The 22,221-nt window shown below is 33.1% G+C and overlaps 1 protein-coding gene across 10 annotated transcripts in view; it reads left to right on the plus strand.

Annotated features, from left to right (window-relative positions):
• Positions 1-22,221, plus strand: part of STXBP5L (syntaxin binding protein 5L) — a 380,897-nt gene that overhangs the window by 1,843 nt on the left and 356,833 nt on the right. The gene's annotated exons all lie outside the window — the stretch shown is intronic.

A 22,221-nucleotide genomic window follows, 5' to 3' on the forward strand; every position in this document is an offset into this window, starting at 1 on the left:
AATTGTGGGCAAAATTTTTAATGTAATATTTATGTATAAGTAGTAAACTGAAGGAGAAAATAATCATTCTGGTTAATTCCATGTTGACATTCAGAGAAACTAATTGTTATTTTATTTCACTGTGCAGTATAAAATGATTAAAGCTATTAAAATGTTGCTAGAAGTAATAGCTAAGTGAATACATCCATTTAAAAAGATGTAACAGTATTGTTTTAAATTCATTGTTTAAAATTCTGTATGAAAACAACTCCAGATTCTTAAATTTTTAAACAAATCCATGGACTTAATACTTGTAAGAACTTAAAAATAGCCTGTGTTCTGGTTTAGTGAGGAAACATTTTGGGTAACTGTACTCTAATGTTCAAGTTCTAATGAATAAGCAAAATAGAGTTTCTGATGGGGAGCCATGAATTTTCAAAACAAACATTTTGTTACTATATAGATATTTATATTTTCTGACATAAAGTAGTTTATAATTCTTACTGTTCTTTTTTCTTTTGGGAAGGTAGCTTAGGAATGTATTCTTGATCTCCATGTACAATTAAAAAAGCTACTAAGTCATTCATATAATACTGATGAATATAATTTTAAGATGTGTTTGAATACATTAAAACAAATCATAAATTTTTGAAATTACAGAAATTATTAAATGTTTTGGTACTTCAAAAGAATTTTTGGAAATTGTTAAAATTATTTTTGTAGTAAATAACATATATAATGGGGTAAGTTTAAATTATTGTCTTATTTGCTATTCCTGGTAGGATCATTATAAAAACATTAAACCTGTATTTATTAAAATATTATATATTAATTTACATAAAAGTGAATTTATTTAGAATTAGATTAAAAGATATAATTCTACCTTATGAAGTTTATATGCATACAATTTTGTATATAAAGTTGTATATAATTTCGTTCTCAATTTGAAATAACAGATAAAGAAGCCAGGGTGGCTCAGTCGGTTCAGCCTCCAAATTTGGCTCAGGTCGTGATCTCATGGTTGGTGGGTTCTGGCCTCGCTTCGGGCTTTGTGCTGATGGCTCAAAGCCTGCTTTGGATTCTTTGTCTCCCTCTCCCTCTGTCCCTCCCCTGCTCATGCTCTGTCTCTCTCTCAAATAAATATTAAAAAAAAAAAAAGAAATAGTAGATATTTTGTCAGATTAGGGGCTTAATATTGGTCATGAAAGAAATATGGAAAAGGGCCTTACAGGCTCAAATTTGAACTGCTAGTTAGGGGAATAATGCTATGATTATCTAATATTTGGTGTATTACTGTTTCCATTCCAAGATTCTGAAAAAATTTCCAAAATCTCTTAGAATAGTTTCGGTAAAGATAAAATAGTTATAGAAAAGGTAGACCTCTGAAACAGATTGGCAGGACTATTGAGGTTTTAAATCTGGTAGAGAAGGTTTTAAATTAAAAATTTCAGGGGAAATGGGTGAATGCAAGAGAGGAAAATGGGAGATATGTAGTTGTCTTCCTATTTAGTCAGACAGGAAATAGTCATGAGAAGTAGCAGAAGTTAAATATGCATTACTTCAAAAACATATGGCATGGTAGGAAGAACACTGGCCTAGGAATCAGATTGTACTTTATTTAAAGCTCTGTCACTTGCCAGCCATGTAATCTTGGACAAGCCATTTATCTGCCTTGAGCCTTGATTTTCTCATCTGTGGTATGGTAATAAGTATTTCTACTCTTCTGACTTAAGAGGGTTACTGGGAAGATCAAACAAGACAATTAGGTGAAAGTAATGTATAAATTTGGAAAAGGTGCTAAAATGTGTATTTTTGTATTCTTAAATTTTTGAAATCACCTTGTTCTTAGTGGAATGACTATAACCAGTAGGTTGTAATAATATAGGTACAAAATTATACTTTCAAAGAAATTAAGAGGAGACATAGCTGTATAAGTGGAACACTAATAGTATTAAAATGTTACTAAATGGGGAAAGTACTATGGCATCTTTGGATAGCAATATACTTAATTTTTAAAAGTGATTTTATGATTGTACTTTAGGTTACCTTGACTATAAGAAAATATATAAAAATGGATTAAGGAAACTCCAAAATTAGGACTGTTACTAAAGTGGGGACTTCATTTGGACTCACTGATGGAATGTGCAAAGAACATTCTATTCTGAGTACTAAGCAGTTGGCACCTTTTGGGTACTTGTAACTTTTCCACATGATCAAAACTAAAGTATAAATCTGTAATCTGCTCTTTTGAAAACCATCCTCATCTCTATTATCTGATCAGTCATCAAATCCTATCTATTCTATTTCCTCAGTATTTCTGAAATTTATTCCCTTTTCATCATCTTCAGTACCTGTTCATTCTATCATAGTTTCTTGGTTAGTCTCTTGAAATTACTCCCTACCTGATCTTCTTACCTCTAGTTTTACCCTGTTCCAATTGATTTTGTTATAATAATGGTTATTTCTGAACTGTAATGTTGATTATGTCATTTCCCTGCTAAGAAGTTTATGTTCGTTTCCCTAGAGCAATGATGCTCTACAAATAAAAGGCTAATGTCAGACCCAGTAAACAGCAGCTATTCAAACAAGTAAATATACCTTATTGGCATACATTTAAAAATAAATAATAATAATAAATTATGCAGCTACTCAATAAAAATCGTGTATTTTATATTTGGTTTTTGTTGTATAATATTATCCCTGTCAGGTGTAGGACTTTTGCTGGCCTTATAAAAGTATAAAGTTACACCTTTTATAATCAGTGACAAATGTATAAGAAGTTCAAAAACATAGAAATGGTAGAAGAAACTTAGGTTCAAGCTTATCAAAAAACAAGTTATACATTAGTTTAATGCAATCTAAGTTCAGTATGTATTCATTTGAATGCCTATGTTCAGATATTTATGAACTACATGAAGTGCCTTTTCTGAACTTGAATTCTGTGAAACACAATTTGAAACTACTGCTCTATACAGTAAACGTCAAGGTGCTTAACTTGATCTATATCAGGTTGAGGTTCTCATTTACATTTCCATCCTCATTTCCTTGATTTCCTACGCATACTGCATTCCCTGAAAGGACCATATTTTCTCATATTTCAATGCCTTTTCTCAATTTGTTGCTTCTGACTAGAATATCCTTTCCAGCTTTAATAAAATTGGAGAATTCCTAGTTACTTTTTATCTCATAGTTAAAATATCACCTCCATGAAACCTGCTCTGTCCACTACCTTCCTTTTTTACTGCCCAAGGCAGAATTAGTTTTTTTTTTCCCTTCTGTTTTTTTATAGCACCTGGAATATTCCTTTTGGTGTGAATTTAGCACCTTACTGTGATTAGAAAATTTATTTTCTGTCACTATTGTTATATTGTTAACTCTATGAGAGGAAAATATATGTTTCCTTATCATTACTAGGCTGCTTACTACCTAGTAGGCCAGTGGTTCTTAACTCTGTGTAAAAGAAAGATTTCTAGCTCCATTCGTCTTAGAGAATCCATATCTAGGAATGGGGCCTAGACACTTGCATTTTTTGAAAAGGCCCCACAGGAAATTCTGATATACAGTCAGTATTGAGAATGATTATAGTAGGCACCTGATATACTTCATGAATGAAACAGTATATACATGGTTGGTTGATTAAAGCAGAAAGTCATTAATAACGATATATGTCTTAAACATTTTATTTTAACTGAAAATGTATATACACCATTTTACAGGTCACTTGATGAATGAACAAGATTTTTTGTTGTTGAGCATTGGTTCTGTAATTGGAGTTCTGTGTGGGCTTTTCTTCCATAAACCATCCCAAAGTCATTATGTATAATTTTCAGTTTTAACTTATTTAAAGTAGAATAAGAACTTTTGGGGGGCACCAAAGTCGGTTGAACATCCGACTTCGGCTCAGGTCATGATCTCATGGCTTGTGAGTTCGAGCCCTGCATTGGGCTCTGTGCTGACAGCTCAGAGCCTGGAGACTGCTTTGGATTCTGTGTCTCTCTCCCAATCTGCTCCTCCCTTGCTCATGCTCTGTCTCAAGAATAAAGTGGGTGATGGGTCTTGAGGAGGGCACTTGGGATGAACACTGGGAGTTGTATGGAAACCAATTTGTCAATAAATTATATTTTAAAAAAATAAATAAAAATTTAAAAAAGGACTTCTTTTGCTTTTGAAGCAAAGTGTCAGGTCCTTCTAGATGATATATACATATCATCTGACACTTAGTTTATACACATGATGAATATATGGTTGGCCCTTGAACAACATGGGGGTTAAGGGTGTGGATCTCCCCATGATTGAATATCTGTATATATTCTACTCCCCCAAAACTTAACTCCCTGAAAACTTTACCTCCCCAAAACTTAACTACAAATAGTCTGTTGACCGGAAGGCTTACTGATAACATAAACAGTTGATTAATATGTAGTTTGTATGTTATATGTATTATATAATGTATATTTACAATAAAGTAAGCAGAAAAAAGAAAATGTTATTAAGAAAATCATAAGGAAGAGAAAACACATGTATAGTACTATGTATTTATCTAAAAAAATTCCAAGCATCACTGGATCCATGCAGTTCATACCCATGTTCAAGCGTCAACTGTATGTACACATATATATAGAGTATAGGTGAGTGTATATGCACACAATATATATGTGTGTATGTGTGTGTATATATAAAATCTATCTACCTATCATCTATCTTAATTCTTATAGTTAATTGGCCCACACCTAATTAGGCTGGGAGTAGGAAAGTGTGAGAATTTAAGCTAGAGTTTCAAGTATTCAGTGAATCATTAATGTCAATCCATGTTTTACAAAGAGGATGGAAAGTTTTTGTTAATGTAGTGAGTTTGTTACATTAAACTTAGCTTTATTTGTAGGATCTCCCATTTGACCTTCATAACAGTCCTGTAAGGAAGGCAAGAAAAGTGTAAATATTTTTATTTTACTGATAAGACATCTGAAGCCAGAGAATTTAAGTGGTATCCTTAGGTCTCCAAGTTGGTAGGAGGCATAGCTAAGTTTAATGCTCTATTCTTCCATTATTAAATCTAGTATTTTTTCTGTTTTATCTTTCTAACTTATTAGAAAAGACAACATGATTAATTTCTTAGGAAACATAGAGATTTTGAGAAAATAGACTATTCTATTGACTCCCTTTCAAAATACATCCTAAATCTGATTACGTGTCTTCACTTCTACCACATCTTTTGCCTGGACTACTACTCAATAGCTTTCTAGGTATTTTCTCTGTTCTCACTCAGGCTCCACTTTCATAGTAAGCAGTAGAATCCTTTTAAAATTTAAATCATATTATGCCATTCCTGCTCAAAACTCTCCAATGGCTTTTTATTTCTCTTAAAAATAAAAACAAAAATCTCATTAATGTCTTATAGAGACCTAAATGATCTGGCACTGACAAGATATCATTTTCTTTTTTTTTTTTAAATGTTTTATTTATTTTTGAGACAGAGCATAAGCAGGAGAGAGGCAGAGAGAGAGCGAGCGAAACACAGAATCTGAAGCAGGCTCCAGGCTCTGAGCTGTCAGCACAGAGCCTGATGCAGGGCTTGAACTCATAAGCCACGAGATCATGACCTGAGCCCAAGTCGGATGCTTAACCAACTGAGCCACCCAGGTGCCCCCAAGATATCATTTTCAACTCTACTTCATGTTACTTACTCTGCATCAGCTACATTGGTTTTCCTATTCTTTCTCTGAAACGATTCCTACCTCAAGGCTTTTTCATTTGCTTTTCTTTTCCATGGAACACTTTCCTCCCTAATAATTATATTACATATTCCCTTTATTTTATTTAGTTCTAAGTTAACTAATTGTTAACTTCTCAGAGAGATCTTCATTGACTGCTGCTCACTCCCTCCCTGACCTCATCCTGATTACTTTTTCTTGATAACACAATTACCTGTCATTAAATTATATATTATTTGCTTGTTGTTTGCTTCTCCTATCATAATTTAACTACATGGGGGCAGGGCTTTATTATGTTCACAACTATATTACCAATTCATAGAACTGTGCCTGCCATATACAAGGTAATTAAATATTTGTTGAATGAATAAGTGAGAGCAGGAAAGGTAATAGAAAGGTGTATTAAGAGCAAACTAGGTATTATTTTGAACAGCTTCTTGGAAAAGGCTTTTATGGAAGACAAGGAAATTATTCAGTGAAAGAGTGACACCATTTTAGGAATACAGTATATAATTTTCAAAAAGACGTGGAAAAAGAAGATTGTAGAAATATTCAATTAAATTTCAGTTTTTATTGGAGTGCCTGGGTGGCTCAGTTGGTTAAGCGTCCAACTTTAGTTCAGGTCATTATTTCGTGGTTCATGAGTTCGAGTCCTGCATCGGGCTCTGTGGTGACAGATTTGGGTTCTGTGTCTCCCTCTCTCTCTGTCCTTCCTCCGCTCATGCTCTGTGTTTCTCTCTCTCTCTCTCAAAAATAAATAAACATTAAACAAAACTTTTAAAAAATTAAATAAATTTCAGTTTTTACTGAGAAAGATATAAGGGACATTTCTTTTTAAGGGAACAATTCAGAAGTACTGGATTGACAGTGACAAACACATGGGATGATCTAGACCTAACAAAACAGACAAAAAGAAATATATCACTAGAACAAGATGGCATAATTCCTAAAGTTTTGAATAAACTCTTAAATTAGCCAACTCATAATTCATTACCATTTATAAGCTGTTTTTATAAATGGTCATAGTGTCAGAGCCAACATGTAGATAACTAGTGTAACTACTGCAAGGAAATGAGTTTGTAATCATGATCCTTATACCAGATATAACATAAGATGTTCCCAGATACATAGGTATAAAGTCAGAAACGTGTGGACTGTGGAGAATTAGGCTTTCCAGGACCCAGGAAAACTGAAGGAGGTCAAGTGCCTTGGTTTTCCTGATTATTATCTCTTCTTCAGGTTTCCCATTGTCTCCACATTATTCTAATTTCACATATCTTTACTTGGGAGGTTTTGTAACTGGGTTTGGTGCAAGTCCGTGATCACAGTTCTACATATTTGCAATTTTCATTTATTAAAATATTCCCTGAGATGTGCGGACCTGTCTCGTTCTGTGCTGTAACTAGTATTATAAAAGATAGTACAGTTGACATAGCAGGATAACTTATTATGGATAAAGCATCTGACAATGACTTCATGCTCCTGTCTCCAAAATGGACAGGTGAGGGTGGGCATCTTTAAGAATAGGAATGGAGGCAAACCAGAAGACTTAAGCTACCTTGTTAGGGTTGAGATGGTAACACATTTAAGAACCAAATGCATTAAAATTAATTTTTTTAAGAATCAGCAACAAGGGGGGGCGCCTGGTTGGCTCAGTCGGTTAAGCATCCGACTTCAGCTCAGGTCACGATCTCACGGTCTGTGAGTTCGAGCCCCGCGTCGGGCTCTGGGCTGATGGCTCAGAGCCTGGAGCCTGCTTCCGATTCTGTGTCTCCCTCTCTCTCTGCCCCTCCTCCGTTCATGCTCTGTCTCTCTCTGTCTCAAAAATAAAATAAACGTTAAAAAAAAATAAAAAAAATGTTTTAAAAAAAAAGAATCAGCAACAAGGGTACGTGGGTGGCTCAGTTTGTTGAACGTCAGGTTCTTGGTTTCGGCTCAGGTCATGATCTTGTGGTTTCACAGGTTCAAGCCCTATGTTGCACTCTGTGCTGGCAGCATGGAGCCTGCTTGGGATTTTCTCCCTCTCCATCTCCCTCTTTCTCTGCCCCTCCCCTAGTTGTGCTGTCTCTGTCTCTTTCAAAAAATAAATAAACTTAAAAAAAAAAGAATCAGAAACAAAAGCCAGGTTATTCTGTTACTCTAGGCTCTCTACTTTGTTTATCCTAAGAGCATAAGGGTGCGGGTACAGGCTCATGTAAGGGATTATAGACTTGTAGGAAATATGTTTATAAACTTTTAAGTTACCATAGAGAGCAATCACATTTTCTTACAAAAAGTCTTTTGGTGCTAGTATATTGTCAGCAAATTGGATTTTTATCTCATTTAGTATGGCAGTTCTTATCTTAAAAACAAATAGTGCTCTTACTCAATAGTGAAAAACAACTTTTCCTCTAGCTACCACAGTCAGACAAGAAAAAGAAATGAAAGGCATCCAAATTGGTAAGGAAGAAGTAAAACTGTCACTATTGCAGATGACATTATACTATATATAGAAAACTTGAAAGACTCCACCACAAAAACTACTAGAACTGATAAGTGAATTCAGTAAAGTTGCAGGACACAAAATTAATATACAGAAATCTATTGTGTTCATATACACTGATAATGAAGTAGCAGAAAGAGAAATTAACAATCCTATTTACAATTACATTAAGAGTAAAATACCTGGGAATAAACAACTAGGAATTGAAAGATCTATACTCCAAAAACTAGAAAACACTAATGAAAGAAATTGAAGATGACACAGACAAATGGAAAGATATTCCATGCTCATGGATTGGAAGAACAAATATTGTTAAAGTGCCCATAATACTCAAAGTAATCTATAGATCATTAGATTAGCAATCCCTATGAAAATATCAACAGCATTTTTCACAAAACTAGAGCAAATAATACTAAAGCTTATATGGAACCACAAAAGACCCTAAACAGCAAAACCTATCTTGAGACAGAAAAACAAAACTAGAGTTATTGCAATCCCAATTTCAAGATATATTACAAAACTCCATTAATCAAAACAGTATAACTGGCACAAAAATAGACACAGAGATGAGACAGAATAGAAAACCCAGAAATAAACCCACATATACATGGTCAATTAATCTGTGAGAGAGTAGGCAAGAACATACAAAGACAGTCTCTTCAAGAAATGGTGCTGACAGCAAAGGAAACAACCAACAAAACTAAAAGGCAACCAACGGAATGGGAAAAGATATTTGCAAATGACACATCGGACAAAGGGCTAGTATCCAAAATCTATAAAGAGCTCATCAAACTCCACACCCGAAAAACAAATAACCAAGTGAAGAAATGGGCAGAAAACATGAATAGACACTTCTCTAAAGAAGACATCCGGATGGCCAACAGGCACATGAAAAGATGTTCAACGTCGCTCCTTATCAGGGAAATACAAATCAAAACCACACTCAGATACCACCTCACGCCAGTCAGAGTGGCCAAAATGAAGAAATCAGGAGACTATAGATGCTGGAGAGGATGTGGAGAAACAGGAACCCTCTTGCACTGTTGGTGGGAATGCAAATTGGTGCAGCCGCTCTGGAAAGCAGTGTGGAGGTTCCTCAGAAAATTAAAAATAGACCTACCCTATGACCCAGCAATAGCACTGCTAGGAATTTATCCAAGGGATACAGGAGTACTGATGCATAGGGGCACCTGTACCCCAATGTTTATAGCGGCACTCTCAACAATAGCCAAATTATGGAAAGAGCCTAAATGTCCATCAACTGATGAATGGATAAAGAAATTGTGGTTTATATACACAATGGAATACTACGTGGCAATGAGAAAAAATGAAATATGGCCTTTTGTAGCAACATGGATGGAACTGGAGAGTGTGATGCTAAGTGAAATAAGCCATACAGAGAAAGACAGATACCATATGGTTTCACTATTATGTGGATCCTGAGAAACATAACAGAAACCCATGGGGGAGGGGAAGGAAAAAAAAAAAAAAAAAAAAAGAGGTTAGAGTGGGAGAGAGCCAAAGCATTAGAGACTGTTAAAAACTGAGAACAAACTGAGGGTTGATGGGGGGTGGGAGGGAGGGCAGGGTGGGTGATGGGTATTGAGGAGGGCACTTTTTGGGATGAGCACTGGGTGTTGTATGGAAACCAATTTGACAGTAAATTTCATATATTAAAAAATAAAAAAAAAATAAAATAAAATAAAAAAAAAAAAAAAAAAAAAAAAGAAATGGTGCTGAGAAAACTGGGCATCTACATGCAAAAGAATGAAACTGGACTACTTTCTAATACCATACACAAAAGCAAGGGAAACAAAAGCAAAATTAGACTAGTGGGACTATACCAAAATAAAAAGCTTTTGCACAGTGAAGGAAACTATAAATAAAATGACAAGACAACCTACTGAATGGGACAAAATATTTGCAACTCATATATCTGATAAGGGTTAATTTCCAAAACATAAAAAGGACTTCTACAACTCAATACCAAAGAACCAAATAAACTGATTGAAAATGCGCAGAGGACCTGAATGACATTTTTCCAAAAAAGACATACAAATGGCCAACAGACACACGAAAAGATGTTCAGCATCACTAATCATCAGGGAAATGCAAATCAGAACCACAATGTGATACCACCTTACACTTGTCAGAATGGCAAGAATCAAAAAGACAAGAAATAACAAGTGTTGGCAAAGATGTGGAGAACAAGGAACCCTTGTGTGCTGGGTTGATGGGAATGTAAATTGGTGAAGCTGCTGTGGAAAATAGTATGGAGGTTCCTCAAAAAAATTGAAAATAGAAATACCGTATGATCTAGTGATTTAACCACTGGATATTTATGTAGAGAAAACAAAAAGACTATTTTGAAAAGATATATGCACTGCTATGTTTTTTGCATTATTTATACTAGCCAAATTATGGAAGGAACCTAGGTGTTCATCAGTAGATGAAGATGTGGCATACACACACACACACACACACACATATATATATGTATATATACAAAATAAAATATTACTCAGCCATAAAAAAATGGGATCTTGCCATTTGCAACAACATGGATGGACCTAGAAGTTATAATGCTAGGTGAAGTAAACCAGGCAGAGAAAGACAGATGCTATATGATTTTACTTATGTATGGAATTTAAGAAATAAACTAAGAAAAAGACAAAAGAAAAACAGACTTTAAAATACAGAGAACAAACTGGAAGTTGCCAGAAGGGAGGTTGGTAAGGGGATGGGTGAAATAGAGGGGATTAAGAATACATTTACTGTGAATGTATGAGAAAACTGGGCATCTACATGCAGTGTAGAGCACTGAATAATGTATGGAATTGTTGAATCATATTGTACACCTGAAACGAACATAATACTGTTAATTATACTTCAGTTAAAAAAATATATATATTTAAAAAAATAGTGCTGTCATACTTTGTGTATATTTCAATATCGAACTAATTTAAAAACTTACATAATTTCCAAGTTTGTTTATCTGTAGGATTATCACCAATGATTAAATCAAATTCCTATTTCTTGAAGTTTAGCGCATTTCTGTAGACCCCCTTCTGCCTTCACCTGAAGATTGCCTACAAAAAATCATAGGATTAATTAAGTTCCGTAGTTTACTTTCAATAATAGAATGATTGTATTGCTTTCCCATATTATAGTTCTAGAAATAATTTACATATTAATTTGACAGCAATAACTTTGTATTCATTAGAAGTTTCAAATAGAAGCCCTGTTTTAAGTTTTAAATTGAGTTTTTGTTGTATTAGAGAAAACTGAATTTTTTGTTTCTACTTGTCAAAATAATGATCTTTATAAAAGAATTTGGTTATAGCTGCTGTGCTCTTCTTTTTAATTTAAAAAAAGATAAATTTAAACATCTTTTTAATATTTAAAAGGCTAATCTCTTAATGTGTATAATACACTGGGAGATCATTCCTAACTTTCTAAGTAATGCTAAAATTTATTGATAAGGAGTGTTAGAAAATCAATGATTAAATTTGATAAAGCTAAAAATAGAAAGCATATTTAAAGGATTTGGGGAAAGTAGTTGTAAAGAATAGACTGCAAGACCTCCAGAAAATACATAAAGGCCCATGATATCTTTATAGAGGTTTGGTTAAATGGAATATTCATAGTTACTGAAGGAATATAAGAAGATATTTTAACAAGTTTATTGCTCAAATAATATTTATTGTACCATGTAAAATGATTAGTACATAAACCAGTCTCACCTAACTAACTATAATAAGAGTGAAATGATATCTTTTGGTTGATTAATCAACAAAATCAGTTAATGATATTTTCTGGGCCTATGTAAGATATAAGAAAGAAGAGTATGATTTTAGTTCTAGGAGGCCTAAAATTACCAGTTGATAATATATAGAATTATTTTGAATATAGTTATATATAATCAATATAATGAATTTGAATACAAATATAATTAATGTTTTAATTCTAGGTATCTTATAATTGGATTACATGTATCCAGTAAGTATTTCTTGGGTTGAAAATAGCATAAAAACATCATCATATTAGAATATGTACATTTCATTATAAATAAAATTGACCATTATGTAATGGTGGTTTTAGATGTAGATTTGGTACCTGGATTCAAAAGGTAAGGATTTGTAGCTAGAGAACACTGTTACTTTTTAAAATTTTTTCTGTTTTGCCAACCATTTGTACATTTCAGTAACATTAAAAACTGTACACAATAAATGTACACAATAAAAATGTGTTGTGTACATGTACACAATAAAATTAGACTGTCAAGAAATTAATTGGATTGCTTAATGTTTAGTCTAATTTATTTATTATAAATTGACTAAACACCTGTCTATAAATCTGCAAACCAAAAAAGTTTGAAAATCATTAGTAGTATAATCAATTGAGAAGTTAGATTGAATCTGAGGGAAATGCTTACAGTTTGTAAACATCTGAGAAGATGAGAAATGTAAAACTAAAAAAGAAGACATAGGAGAAGTAAGCAGAATAAGAGGAAAGCTCAAGAGTAGAGGTAAATAATCTGATGCTTTCTTTACAAAGAATATTAAGAAAGAAATTCAAGAAAGTCTCAGCATTGCAAAGATGTCAAGGATGATGAAAACAAAGCAAAGAAATTAAAAACAAACCAGAACTGAGAGAGCCTATTTATACCAGGAGGAACTTGATTAGGGTAAAATATTTTCAGTAAGATCATGGATAAAATTAAGGTCACAGTATAATAGGGAATAGAGTTGATAGAATCAGTACTATAAGAGTAGGTGGATAAGGAGAAAAGTGGTAGGAAAGTAGCAGTGATGGTAGATACTGATATCATTTTAGTATATTGTAGTGGAGACAATGAAGTTGAGCCATAGAAAAGAAGTTGAGGCTACCAGAAAGGGAAAGGTTGAATGGGGAATAGAGGAAAGATTTTCCCTTTAAAGTAGTAAGGGTCTCTGATCTGGAAATTTTTTCTTTAATTGAGGAGTAAATTTTTTCTTTACTTGATTCATATTTAATTTGAATTCTCAGCAAACTGCTTTAATCTCCTCTCAGGTAAATAAAAATATGAGATTCTACTAGAATATTGCATTAGTTTCCAATTTCTGATGCAACAAATTATCAAAGACTTAGCAGCTTAAAGCAATACAAATTTATTAGCTTATAGTTCTGGAGGTCAGAAGTCTGAAATGGCTGTCACTGAGCTAAAATCAAGGTGTTGGTAACATTGCATCCCTTTCTGGAGGTTCTTGGAGAGTGTTTTTCTTCCTTTCTGGCTTTGATAGGCTGGTTGCAATTCCTTCTGTCTTCTTCCCAACATTGGCTAATTGAATCTTTCTCACATTGCGTCACTATGACACTAACTTTCCTGCTTCCCTCTTCCACATTTAAAGACCTTTATGATTACATTGGGCCCACTAGGATAATCCAGGTTTATTCCCCCTTTTCAAGCTCTACTGATTAGCAATGTTCATTGCATCGGCAACCTTGATTCCTCCTTGCTGTAAAATCTACATATTCACAGATCCTTTAGGGAGCCACTATTCTGCCTGCCATAAAGATGTTCATTACCTTCACCTATCTGTTTTACTTTTAGTTACTTTATGGAAAATAAAAAGAACAGAGAGAATAATATAATAAACTCCTACTTTCAATATTTATCAATTTTGCAAATCTTAATCTCTCATTTCATTGTTTTAACGCAAATCTCAGACATTATACCATTTCATCTGTAAAAACTTTTGAGATAAGAACTTTCCCCCTTCTCCTTTTCAAAAATATAAACTTTCCCCCTTCTTCTCTTAAAAAAATCTCTAGCACCATTATCACTTCTAAAAACATTAACAATTTCTTTATACACTCTAATATGCAGTTAATGTTTACATTTCTTCAATTGTTCCATAATTTATTTTTGTAATTGATTTGTTTGGATTGGGAACCAAACAAGGTTCACACTGCATTTTCATCTGGCTTTAAGTTATCTTTAATTCAAATTGTGTAAAGTCACAGAGTTTTGTTTTGTTTTGTTTTAAAGATCAGGTATCCTATGCTTTTGTGTATGTTGCTGAAAACAAAGCCTGTTTCCTTTCTGAACTGTTAGACTATATGTGAGGAAGTGTGTGGGTTGTTCAGAGTACCACAAGTTGAAAAATAGACTTTAGATTTTTAAAATTTGTTTTCTAGAGATGGGCATATCTTTTAAAGAATTGGAGAAAGAATATTGTTAAATTAGCCTAACTAAGCTACTCCTACTTCATGATGCCATTGTGGGGGTAGATTTTCCTTAGAATATCAGAAAATAGGAAAATATAAAAGACATAGGAGATGTGAAAATTAGGGGTGCCTGGGTGGCTCAGTCAGTTAAGTGTCCAATTCTTGGTTTCGGATCAGGTCATGATGTCACAGTTTTATGGGTTCAAGCCCCCCGTTGGGCTCTGTGTGGCAGCACAGAGCTTGCTGGGTATCTTCTCTCTCTCTCTCTCTTTCTCTCCCTCTCCCCAACTTGCACTGTCTGTCTCTCTTAAAATAAATAAATTTAAAAAAAGAAAATGTGAAAATTAATAAGACTGGAGTTGATTCTTTTGGTTGTACTGAATGGTATTAACTTTTATCTATTACATAAGTTATTGGAGGTATTAGGATGGGATCCAGTTTTCACATATCTGTTCTTTTAACTGAATATTTAAAGTAGATTAGTTAACTCTATTTTTTCTCTTACTTAGATTTCTTCTAGGTTATAGGATATCCAAGGCCTAGGTTAATAGGCTAAATATACCTGAAGAACTGGATTGGAGGGCAATAAGGAGAGGATCAGAATACTGATGAGGAACATACTTTGATTTATTGAGAGTTCCATTTATAAATAATCTGAACATTTTTATTGATTACTTATATAATTCAGAAGGTTCCTTACTCTGATTCTCTTCCATCCTTAGATAGTTTATTGGATCTTTCTTTGCTTTTTCTAGTTCTATCTTAACCAAAATTTCTTTGCTATTTGAGATAATATACAATACTTTTGTGTTTTGATAGTTATTCAGCATAGATATTAGGTGAATTAATTTACTTATGTATATTACTATGTACTTATTATTTTTTGAAGGCCTATTTTATATATAACTCTATACTAGGCACTTTGTAATTGGGCCATCAGTTTTTGAATTTACAATGCCAGCACACACTAAATGAACCATTTATATTTTTATGTGATTAATGATTTGCATAAAATGTATTTAATTCATTTTTTGTAACTTTTATGAAAGTTCTTTGCTCCTTTTCCCTTTCCTTCCTCTTTGCCTTGTGTTTCTATTTTTTAAAAATCATTTTGTAGTATATTTGCTGTCTTTGTCCTTTGTTTATCTTAATTTCTCTTTATATTCTCTTGGCTAAAAGCTCTTTTATTCTAAAATGAAAGAACCTGGAAGACATTTAAAACATATTTCTTTTGCCACATTTTATTCTCCTAACAAGTCTAATACTCTTATTGGTACTATTAATATATCAAAATAGTTCTTTAAGTCACCATTTCTCTTTTCTTACCAACTTTTCTTTAAAAGGATTGAAAAGTGTTTAATCTTGATCTGTTCGGTATAATCTTCAATGAATTACCTTCAAATCATGCTTTCTTATTCTTTGATAACTAATTTAATTTCTGCCTTCAAACAAAGCAGGATTATACAGTTACCATAAAAAATTTATTTAATTTTAACACTTTCATAATGCCCATATATTTTATTCTGAAGAGAGCTATAAGATTAAAAACTTGGAGCAAAAGATAAATGTTGAGAGGATACAGTCTAAGAGTTGAACACTTGAGAGTTGATAGCTGAAAGCAAAGTGGGGAAGAACAAGGAAGGAAGAATTTGAGGTATAATTTATGCATAATAAAATTCACAGGTTTTAAATACTCAGTTTAATGAGTTTTGAAAGTTATGTATATCCATGTAGCCATCAAAATATGATATAGAATACCTTAAATTTTCTTAAAATTTCTTTCTGCTCCTTTCAATTTCTTCCTTCTACCCCTTTCCTGAAGCAATGAATTCCTGGCTTTTATCATAAGTTAGTTTTGTCTGTTCTTGGACTTCATATAAATAGAATCTTACAGTATGTATTGTGTGTGTGTCTTCTTTTATGCAATATAATGTTTTTGAGATTTTTCTGTGTTGAATGTATCGGTAATTTTTCCCTTTTTTATTACTGTATAATAGTCCATCAAATATTTTTATTGAAAAATTACACTTCCATTAATAATATAGACATGCTCATCACAGAAAATGCAACAGGGTAGAGAGAAAAACATTCTCAAATTATCCATACATCAAATACTCAGATACAAATGGTAATTAGTGATTTTTTGGGTGCATTTATTTCAGTATTTTTTATGTTTAGTTTTTGTTATGTGCAAATAAATGACCACTCAAATAAGAACAGAGGCTATTTGTTTAAAGATTGCTATAGCGAGGGAATCAGCCAGCATTGCTTGCATTTGACAGAGACTCAAAAGCAAGTAAGGGAGTGGGGAAAGCTTTATAGTGAAAAAAAAAGGGGAAGTTTCAGATATGCTTTGAAAGGAGGTTGTTGGTATGGGATGCTGAGGCAGGCTAACTATAAGTGGGGCATCCTATATGATGAGTGTGGAAGTCACATTTGGCTTTCTCTTATTCGACCTGAGTTTGAAGTGTTGTGGGGGTAGGAGTCTGCAAAAATTAGGGAACCTGGCAGTCACTGACCAAATCCTAAAGTTCTGGGCTGATTACTGTAGAGGTTGTGATTTGGCTTCCTGGAATGGTTGCTGCAGGGATTGTGGTTTTGTTTCCTGGGCTGGTTGCTGCAGAGTTTCTTGGCCAGAATTCTGTTGTACCTGGTCTGGCCATTGTATATTGTATGTTTGGTATCCCAGTTATATAATGGATATTATGCTATATTATGTTATAGATCTTATATAGAATTTTGCATTCTAGTTTTTTTGGGTTAACATTAGAACATAAACATTTTTTATGTTATGAATTTTTTCTTTACGTTTAATGGCTTTATAACATTCATCCAGTGGATGCACTCTTTCTTTATTATTGGAAATTCAGGTTGTTTCAGTTTTATCCATTTTAAAACTAATGATGTAATGAACGTGTGAGCATTAAGCCTTTAGTATATATAGTACTGTTTCTCCAGACTAGATTTCTAAAGGTAAAATAGTTGGGTTATACACTTGCATATATCTTGCTGAATTACTTTCTGAAAGGATTCACTAATTTCAACTCACTTTTGTAATGTATAACTGTCAGTTTAATGATACTGTCACAAGCTTTAGGTGTTTAAAAACATTTTTCTTAATTCAGTAGGTAAAAATAGAAATTATAGTTATTTTAATTTGTACTTTTTGGTTATTAGTGATCTTTATTATTTTCCTATACATTTGTTAACCAGTTGAGTTTCTTCTTACATGAATTTTTTTTCATATCCTTTACTCTTGTCTCTTGGTTCTTAGTAATTTTCTATTAGTCTGTATAAAAGTTTTATATATTAAATATATCAACCTTTTATCTGTTACATTTTTGTAAAAAATCCCTAGCTCATTTTTTTGCTTGTTTATTATATATATGAACACACACACATTACACACACACACACACACACACTTTTTGGTATAGTTTAATCTATTGCCCCTTCCTTTTTATCTCCTAAGCAAAGAAATGCCTCTAAAATTCAGAGTTTTGATTAAATAATCATTTCTATTTTTTTATTTTTTAGTGTTTTGATCTTTTATATTTTAATTTTTTTATCCAGTTGGAACTTGTTTTGATGTATAGTATGACTCTAAAATGATTTTTTCCTTCAAATAACCAATCAGTTTTATCACAGTGTTTATGAACTGATTCTTCCATTTTCTACTAGTTATGATACTGCTTTGTTGTATATTAACTTTTGATGGGTACTAGGATTTGTATCTGGGATAACAGTGTTCTTCCATTTTTGTGCCTGTTCTTATGCCAACACCATACCAACTTAATTTTTAGGCTAAAGACTGGCCAAAATAATGTGTAGAAATGGGTTTTGGAACATTTGAAAGGAAATGCAGTATTTGTGCCCACCAACCAGACTGCATTTCTGTAGTTAAACAAAGTTGGGTTTATTACAAAAGGGGAGATATTGTGTATGATAGGGAACCATGAAATACCTCAGTATGAGGGTGTTAGGAAGGGCTTGTTATAGAATTTGGTTGTGTGTTAGGTGCTTTTAGAAAAGTTCTAATAAGCATGAATTGAATGTTGTCAGAAGGTGGGGAATAGTTCTATTATTTGAATCCTAAGAATTTTTATGTAGGAGGCGAGGAATGACATGGGTGGGGCTAAAGCTCTAATTGATTAAAGAAATAGCAGTTGCTTATGTTGGCTGGATGTGGTTTGCATAGTGTTCTTACATTTATCAGTACCCAGGTGTGATTCTGCAGTAGTTTTGTTTTTGTCTTGCTTCATCACAGTCATAAGGTGGCCTTGTTTGATTTTGGTTTTCTATGAATTTGTTCATGTTCAACAGGAGAACATCATGGCTTAGCTGTTAATGCCAGGCAAACTCCAGCTGACAGCTGTTAGAGGCTGCTTTTTTTCCCTCTCTTTTAGCAATTTCTTTTAAAGTAGCTTTTGTAGCTAAAATTGCTACAATATCTTGCTAGATAGGCCTGGTTCAATACCTAGATAAGAGCATTTTTTAAATTGATTAACAGCCAACAATCTCGTATTGGTTGATTTGAAATTGGTACACAGTTGTTGAACAACAACTACTCTTCAGTATAATTATATACTTGAAATAGTGTACTTGAAAACAACTATCCTAAGTAAATATAACAATTGCTTGTGCTCTTTTCATTTTTACTGTTTCTCCACTTATCTCATTTTCTTTTCGTCTCCATTTTGAGAAAATAATGCAAATTTCATTTCCTGCTTATAATATTCCCTAGTAGGCACCCATTTTTACCTCTAGCGGATAGATTTGAAGTAACTCTTGTTTTTCTGAAAGGTCAACCCAGAAAATCAATTTAGTATTTTTATTTCATTTTATTTTTTTTTAACTTAGTATTTTTATATGGCTAGGTGAATATACAAAATTCTATTTACTGTGGAAATAAAACTGATTTTCAAAAATCCTATTGTAAGCTCTGTTGTGTATGTATTAGCGTGAATGAGGTAAGCTGCCTCTGTAATACTTTGATTTTTCACCTGCGCTTTGTGACATCAACTTAATCCAGTTTTTTTAACCAAGTTACAGAAGAGGAATTATTATCTAGCCTGCATCACTGCAAATATTTTACAACTCTGGAGTGGTCTCACTTCCATTTTTCTAACCCTTCCTTTTTTAGTGACTCCTATACTGGCATAAAAGAAAAATTGTATGATAAAAGAAAATTATGTGAGGTAAAATAACATCATTTGCTAATGTCTTTGGCAAATGTATATTTTGAGGAGAGCATTGTATTTGATAATAGGATGGCCAGGTTGTTGAATGAATCATAGAAAGTTAATTTACTGAGTCTGGTGGAGATTCAGGCAAAGAAGTACATAGGGCATAGTCACAAATGATAATTTGTCTAAAGATTGTATTTGTTTGATTTAGTGTGATCAAATATAGGCAGAGATTAAGATTCAAGATGAAAGTTACAGAATTTGGGAGAATAGAGGCAAGAGTGATACAGGAGGAACTCTGTTTCCGGACAAGAATCCAAATGCTCATGATGATCTTGAAGAACCAGGAATAAAGATCATTGGGAGAGCAGCTACAATACTAATTTAATACCAAGTCTATTGGCCAAGATTTTCTTAATCCCCTTAATCCAGTGAAAGGATTACTTTTAAAGGAATGGGTGGTAGTTTTCTGAAATCACCAAACGGCTTTCTTCTTGTAACTTCACACTACAGAAAAATTTTGACGTTTTTTTCTGTCCCTTTTATCCTCCCTGCCCAGTTAGTTCTTTTTTTTTTCAATATATGAAGTTTATTGTCATATTGGTTTCCAGACAACACCCAGTGCTCATCCCAAAAGGTGCCCTCCTCAATACCCATCACCCACCCTCCCCTCCCTCCCACCCCCCATCAACCCTCAGTTTGTTCTCAGTTTTTAAGAGTCTCTTATGCTTTGGCTCTCTCCCACTCTTTTTTTTTTTTTCCTTCCCCTCCCCCATGGGTTTCTGTTAAGTTTCTCAGGATCCACATAAGAGTGAAAATATATGGTATCTGTCTTTCTCTGTATTCTGCCCAGTTAGTTCTAATGCGCTGTTGTTCTTTTCTTCATGATTTTTTTTTAACCAGATTTTCATCTATCTTTGTTCAGTCTTTGTTTTTGTTATCCCAGTTATTTTTGCCAAATCATATTCTGCCTCTGTTCCCAAATGAAGGATAATTTTTGGTACCAAATTGTACTGAAGCATTTAAAAATTTTTTTCAATATCTTTTAAATGTCTCTTAAGATTTCTTCATTGACCCATGTACTATTTAGAAGAGTATTGTTTAATTTCCAAGTGTTTTGGAGTTTTTCAGCTTTCTCTTACTGATTTCTAGTTTAATTCCATTGTAGTTTTATGGCATACTTTGTATGATTCCAATCCTTTTAAATTTGTTAATAAGTGTCCAGAATGTGGTTTATCTTGGTGAATTTTCTATATGAGCTTGAAGGAATATCTATTATGCTGTTGTTGGATGAAGTATTCTATAAATGTCAATTAGATCTAGTTGATTGATTGTATTGTTCATTTCAACTATGTCCTTACTGATTTTTGGCCTGCTAGATTACTAAGAGGGGGTGTAAAAGTTTCCAACTATAATAGTGTATTCTTATATTTCTTGTTGCAGTTCTATCAGTTTTTGCCTTATGTTTTGATGCTGTATTTAGTTACATGCATATACATTAAGGATTGTTTTGTCTTTTTTGAAGAATTAACCCCTTCAAACTATGTAAATCCCCTTTTTATCTTTGATAATTTTCCTTGTTCTGAAGTCTGCTTTGCCTGAAATTAAAATACTCCTACTTTCTTTTGATTAGTGTTAGCTGGTATCTTTCTCCATCCCTTTACTTTTAATTAATCTATGTCTTTATAGTTAAAGTGGGTTTCTTGTGGAAAACATAAGGTTGAGGTCTTGTTTTTTAATCCACTTTGACAATCTCTAACTTTTAATTGGTGCATTTAGTCCTTTGATGTTTAATATATGGTTATTTATATGGTTGGATTAATATCTACCATATTTGTTACCATTTTCTACTTGTTGCACATATTCTTTGTTTCTTTTTTTTTAATTCTACCAAAGATTTATTTTTTTGTTGTGATTTTATTTATTTAAAATTTTATTTATATCCAAGTTAGTTAACATATAATGTAATAATGGTTTCAGGAGTAGAATATAGTGATTCATCACTTATATATAACTTAACCTAGTGCTCATCCCAACAAGTGCCCTTCTTAATGCCCATCACCCATTTAGCCCATCTCCCCACCCAACACCCCTCCCATAACCCTCAGTCTTTTCTCTGTATTTAAGAGTCTCTTATGGTTTGCCTCCCTTTGTTTTTGTCTTATTTTTTCCTTCCCTTCCCCTATGTTCATCTGTTGTGTTTCTTAAATTCCACATGTGAGTGAAATCATACATCTGTCTTTCTCTGACCGACTTATTTCGCTTAGCAAAAATACACTTTAGTTCCATCCACGTTGTTGCAAATGGCAAAATTTCATTCTTTTTGATTGCTGAGTAATATTCCATTGTGTGTATATATTTATATAAATAAATATATATATTTATAGACACACACACACTACCTCTTCTTTATCCATTCATCAGTTTGATGGACATTTGGGCTCTTTGCATAGATTGGCTATTGTTGAATACGCTGCTATAAACGTTGGGGTACATGTGCCCCTTTGAATCAGCATTTTTGTATCCTTTGGATAAATACCTAGTAGTGCAATTGCTGGGTCATAGAGGAACTCTGTTTTTAATTTTGTGAGGAATCTCCATACTATTTATCAGAGTGGCTGCACCAGTTTGCATTCCCACTAACAGTGCAAAA

This window comes from Panthera onca, chromosome C2 (genome assembly GCF_046562875.1).
Source record: "Panthera onca isolate mPanOnc1 chromosome C2, mPanOnc1 haplotype 2, whole genome shotgun sequence".
Classification (NCBI taxonomy): domain Eukaryota; kingdom Metazoa; phylum Chordata; class Mammalia; order Carnivora; family Felidae; genus Panthera; species Panthera onca.